The sequence below is a fragment of the Elephantulus edwardii genome, unplaced genomic scaffold (assembly GCF_000299155.1).
Source record: "Elephantulus edwardii isolate Elephantulus edwardi_28Jun2011 unplaced genomic scaffold, EleEdw1.0 scaffold01311, whole genome shotgun sequence".
In the NCBI taxonomy this organism is placed as follows: Eukaryota; Metazoa; Chordata; class Mammalia; order Macroscelidea; family Macroscelididae; genus Elephantulus; species Elephantulus edwardii.
The window spans coordinates 1-6,234 of NW_006401061.1; the positions used below are offsets into that span (position 1 = coordinate 1).

At 44.0% G+C, this 6,234-nt stretch overlaps 1 pseudogene; it reads right to left on the reverse strand.

The window, feature by feature from the left end:
- Positions 1 to 2,678: 2,678 nt before the first annotated feature.
- Positions 2,679 to 2,960, reverse strand: LOC102867038 (annotated as a pseudogene).
- Positions 2,961 to 6,234: the final 3,274 nt, after the last annotated feature.

The following is a 6,234-nucleotide window of genomic DNA, read 5'->3' on the forward strand; positions in this document are numbered from 1 at the left end:
TGTGTCCCGATTCAAGTCCACTCCCACCGTTCACTGCGTCTGTGCACAGCCCTTGGCCAGACCCAAAGTTCAGAGCTGGCGGGGGGTGTATGAGCCAGGTCGGGGGGGGGGAGCTATGCAGTACCTGAAGATGGGGGTCATGGGTCAGAGCTGCAGGGATGTGTCCCGATTCAGGTTATGCTTTTTTTCTAAGGGAGAGAACAATTCAAACAGGAAAGAAAGATTGTTGTGGAACTCTCACATTTTAGTGAGATGGAACAGAAAGTAAGCAGGATAGTTAAAAAGTGAGAGTATATTAAAGTGAAGCCTTAAGGGGAAAAACAAAGCTGGGAAGTGAGATATGAAAGAAACTATTTGTTGCCACTCTTTCAGACAGGGTAACAAGGCAAAGCCTCATCATTTGAGTGAAAATTTGAAGGTAGTAATAGAGGGGATTGTTGTGGTTGTAATGTGCTGTTGAGTAGCTTGTGACTCATAGCAACTCTGTGTACAACAGCTCTAAACTCTGCTCTGTCATGTGCCAATCTCATTGTCTCTGACACACTCATCCCGATTACCTCAGTCACTGAATCAATCCACCTCCCAGAGGGCCTTCCCCTCCTGCACCTGCCCTCCACCCTCCCAGGCATGATGTACTTCTCCAAGGACTGGTCCCTCCTTGCAACATGACCAAAGTATGTCAGACGAAGTTTCAGAATCCTTGCCTCCAAGGAGCAGCCTGGTTTAAGCCTCTCAAGGATGAATCTGTTTGTTTTCTTAGCAGTCCATGGTACCCTCAGCACTCTTCTCCAACACCAAAGCTCAAAAGCATCAATTCTCCTTTTATACTCCCTAGTCATTGTCCAACTCTCTTATGCATAACAAGTGATTACAAAGACTATGGCCTGTACCAGACGCACCTTAGTCTCCAGAAACACACCGTTGCTTTTGAGTACTTTAGAGAGGTCCCTAACAGCAGACTTTCCCATCGCAATACTGGTGCCAAGAGTGTTGATTGTGGAGCCAAGCAGACTGAAGCTGTGAACAATCTCAATCTCTTCACCATCCATCCTGATGCTGTCAATTGGTCCAGTGGTGAGAATCTTTGTCTTCTTGACAATGAGCCTCAGTCCGTATGGGAGGCTGCAGTCCTTGACCCTTTGCAGCAATCGCTTTAGATCCTCAGTTTCAGCAAGCAGGGTTGTGTCATCTGCATAACACAGATTGTTGTTAGATCGTCCACCAATCCTGATGCCTCATTTCTCCTCATAGATTCCCGTCTCCCAGATAATCTGTTCTGCATGGAGGTTGAAAAGGTATGGAGACAGGACACATCCCTGGTGTATGCCCTTCCAAATTTTGAACCATGCAGTGTTTCCTTGTTCTGTTCTGATGACTGCTTCTTGGTTCAAGTATAAGTTTCGCATTAGCATGATCAAGTGTTCTGGGATTCCCATTCTTCTCAGAGTCAGCTACAGTTTGTTATGGTCCACACAGTCAAACACCTTTGCATAATCAATGAAGCACAGATAGACATTCCTCTGGTACTCCCTGCTTTCAGCCAAGATCCATCTAACATGAGCTACAATATCCCTAGTACCACGACCTCTTCTAAACCCAGCCTGGACTTCTGACAGTTCTCTGCTGATGTGCTGTTCCAGTGGTTTTTGGATAATCTTCAGCAGACTCTTGCTTGCATGTGAAATCAATGTTACTGTTCTATAGTTTCCACACTCTGTTGGGTCACCCTTCTTTGGAATTGGAACAAATATAGATCTCTTCCAGTCAGTTGGCCAAGTGGTTGTTCTCCAGATTTTTTGACACAACTTGGTGAGCACGTCCAGGGCAGCATCTGTTAGCTGAAATACGTCAATTGGTATACCATCTATTCCTGGCGCCTTATTTTTTGCTGTTTCCTTCACCACCATAGGCTCTTGCTCATATGTTGTTTCATTAAATTCTTCTGTGTCTGCCAATTCCTTTTGATACAATGAGTCAGTATATTCTTTCCATCTTCTTTTGATACTTCCTGGATTGTTTATAGTGGTACCGTTAGAGGCAACTAATAAGGCCTTTAGAAGATGGAGGAATGTTGACCTTTCTTCTGAGTCAGTTGAAAAGTTATTGGAGTTTTGAGAAAAAGGATAACTAGATCTGATTCAACATTATTTGTAAATCATTTGATTGAACAGGAAGATGTGGCGTCAGCACAAAAGCTAGGAGACCAGGTAAGAGGATGTTATCTGGCATCCAGGAGAAAAGGGGAGTGGTAATGATAAAGTTAGAGAGAAGTGATCACTACCTTTCTTTTCTTTTCTTTCTTTTTTTAATGGAATGGAACATTTAATTGTCTCTGGGTGTTCTCAGGACTGGGACTGTGGGGCCTTTGGCAGGGCTCTTGCTGATGACACCACAAAGGTGTCTGTCAGCCAGTGCCAGGCAGGATGGCAGCCTCAGGGTCTGGCCAGGATAGCCAGTACTGGGGCTTTTGCTTAAGACTAGTGGGTAAGGAATGTTGCCTTTGAATGGAGGAGAGAGGGCTATTATTAGGGGAGAAAGGGTAACAGTTGGGAAGAAAAGGGTTCTAAGGTCAGGCAGTGAGGAATGAAAGGAAACTGGTCACAGGGTCTTTCATGGCCGGGTGAGGGCTGGGGGAATTTGGTGATGGAGTCCAGCGGGAGAACCATGGTGGGCTTGGCTCAGGCCAACTTCAGGAACTCCTGCAGTGTGTTTTATTCCACAGCCTCCACAAACAGCTCATAGTCCCCACAGTACTGGTCTCCGTTGACAATCTGGGGCGGGGTGGCCTTGGGGTTGCCCACCAAGGCTCGCATCTCGTCTCGTAGGGCGTTGTCCTGGGAGATGTCCACTAGCTGGTACTGGATACGCTTCCCGTCCAGGATGCGAGTCACCTCACTCTGCTGGAACTTGATTTCGAGGAAACCGGTGACTGATGTGCTGTAGACGCGCAGGCCACTCATCCTGCGTTCGGACCGAGGACCAACGGAAGGACGGACTGAGGGCGGAGGCAGCACGGAGCACAGCCGGGAGACGACACGGCCGCGCTCGGGAGCGGTTCCCTTCCTGCTCTGATCACTACCTTTCTTACAACAAAGCCCACAGTCTCCTTATATGCTAATGCGCTTCAAATGATTTGACCAGTATTGTTTTTATGGCTTATCATACAAACTGTCATGTGGTTCAAATTCACCAGCTGCTCTGTGGAAGGATAGGAAGTTTCCTCCTGTATCATTTACTGCCTCTGAAATCTTGCTGGAGGGTCAGCCATAGGTTAGCTCTGACTCAATGGCACACAACAACAACAACAAGAACATCATGCAAGTGGTTCTACATTTTCCCTTGATCCTCTCAAGGATTTCCCCGCCCCCCACTTCTTGTGTAAGGTTTTGCTTTAAACAATGATGTGTATGAAAGACCACTGAGATTTACAGTAGACAAACAAGGATATAAGAAAAGGATGATGTGAGGATGAGGGTGGTAGTGGTAAAGAGATTGGAAAAAGAGAAGGAAGAATATTATTGAACGTCTGAGTGATTTTTGTCAGGCTTGGTTCTAAGCATTTAAGATATTTTATTAGTGATGGAGCATAGAATATCATTACAAAAGTACTGATTCATTTCACTAGTTTATTTAATTTTATCCTAGGAGAGAAAGAAAAGTGGATGACCAGGCCAGGAGAGTGGGTCATGCCATGCAAAGGTTAATTTACATTGCACTTCTTCACACTGTGAGGTTCTGGGGATATAAAAAAAAAACAGTAACAGTCTTCAAGATGCTTACAGTCTTGGAGGTTTAAATGCAAGTACCACAAATGAAGAAACCAAACACACTGCCTTCAGCCCATAGTGATCCTCTGTTTGGCTTCAACTGTACATCTTTATAGGAGGAGATGTGTCATCTCTCTGCTGTGGGGTACCTGGTGGATTTCATCATTGGCCTTTCAGTTGGCAACACAGCATGAAACACCTTACACGACCAGAGCTCCTCAAGTGAACACAAAGGCAATTTTAATACAAGACTATAGGGATGCATTGGAGGAACACCTGGCTCAACTTTGGAGACTCAGAGAAGTTTTGGGTAAAGAAGTCCAGAAAGATGAACAGAATTGTTTGTGTGCTGTTGAGTTGTAACTAACTAATAGTTGACCGTAGTTGGCTTCAGAGGCAATAAATTGCAAGGGAAGAGATTGCCTATCTTTTTTTCCAGGGAGCAGCTGGTGTATTCGAACCATCTGGCTTTGTGTTGGCAGTGCAACCCCTTACCCACTAGGCTGCTGGTAGGGAAGGAAGTATTTTAGGCCAAGAGAATAGAACTATGCAAGAGTATGAAGGTGAAAAATGGTATGTCTGGGTGTTTGAAATGAAGAATGCTGGGAAGTGGTGAATGGTTATGTACAAAGGCCCTCAGAAATGACAAGTCTTCCACAATACAAGATTTCCATGATGTTCTTGTCCCCTGGGCTGTTTTGTTTTGCTTGAACTACTTGTGTTTCCCAATTTTTCAGTAATGATGGTGTTAGAAATGTGTCACAGATGAGTCAGGGTTCACTATCAGCCACTGCAGACTTGATTCTGATCCTAACAACCTCTTTCTTAGTGTAGCCTTTATTGTTCACCTCTGTTGTTTATTTTCTATGAACATGTAAAAATATCACAGACACAAAAGGCCTGCCACAGCAACTTCCCACTTGTAGTAGATAACATGAAAATGGGACACATTTACCCATATTATTAGTGAGCTTGCTTTCTTTCTGGTCTTTATCTCCCCTATCTTATCCTCATTTTATTGGAACCATCCAATCCCCATGACAATCAGGGCAGGAACAATACCTCATGTCAGCCCTGAACGCATGCAGCATCTGCTCATAAAGGCTTAATAAAGGGGCACAGACTCCAGGTGAAGGAGAAAACATAAACTTCAGCTCAATAAAAAGACTTCTGCTTAATTAGGGATATTTTAAAAACAATGCATCCTTTCCCAGGAGTCTTTCAAATTGTATGGAATTAAGTACAATTAATTCTTTCTTTCCAATTTTACCTTCTTGCTTTCTTTCAATGAAAACTCAAAACTCATGCCGTTGAGTCAGAACCACTCATAGCTGACCCTCCAGCAGGATTTTGGAGGCTGTAAATCACAGGAGAAGAGATTGCCCATCTTCTACCTTCAAGTAGCTGGTGGATTTGAACCATCTGCCTTTGGGTTTGAAGTGCCTCTCCTTACAACTAACTAAGCCACCAGAGTTCTCTTTCCTGCAATAAAAGAAGATACTAAGTCATTAATTTTTTCCTCAGGCTACTTCACACGTGGAAGGGGTTATGGAGAGTATGTGTACCAATATTTCTCTACTCAGCCCCAACCCTCATTTACTGATAAGGAAAACAGCCTCAGAGAGGCAAAAAACTTGCTGAGGGCACAAGCGAGTCCACTGCCGAGCCCAGAGAACCTCAGCATCTGACTGAAGCATAGAGTCTGTCCCATCATCTGCTGACTCTCACCTGAGGTGAAAATTAAAAAAAAAAAGGGAGAATAGCAGTTTCAAGACCCTCTGTGTTTTCACTTGACAGGACCACTTGCTCAAAAGACTTAGATCTGTTTATTAAAAACTTCTATTAATGTTACATTGATTTGCAAACAAAATTCATATATACTTCATTCATATAAACTGTGTTTCACAATGCTTTCATTCACATTGTATTTCATATGATCATTCCCATACATTGTTGTTGATTGCCTTCAAGCTGAGCACAATTCATAGCAATCCTATGAACAAAAGAACCGAAGCCTTTCTATAACTATCATTGTTTCCCAAAGTTCAGTTCCCAGAGGCATGCTGAAGTCGCTCCTGCTTCGTGTGTACGTGTGTGTATTTTTTGTTGTTATGTGCTGCCGAGTTGCCTGGGACTCATAGCGACCCTATGTACAACAGCCCTAAACCCTGCTCTATCTTGTGTTAATCCCAGTAAATGAATCAATACACCTCATACAGGGTCTTCCTCTCCTGTGCTGTCCTTCTGCCCTCCCAAGCATGATGTCCTTCTCTAAGGACTGGTCCCCCTTGCAACATGACCAAAGTATGTCAGATGAAGCTTCAGAATCCTTGCCTCCAAGGAGCAGCCTGGTTTAACTTTCTCCAGGTTGAACCTTTGCATAATCAATGAAACATAGATAGTCATTCTTCTGGTATTCCCTGCTTTCAGCTAAGATCCATCTAACATCAGCTACAATATCTCTAGT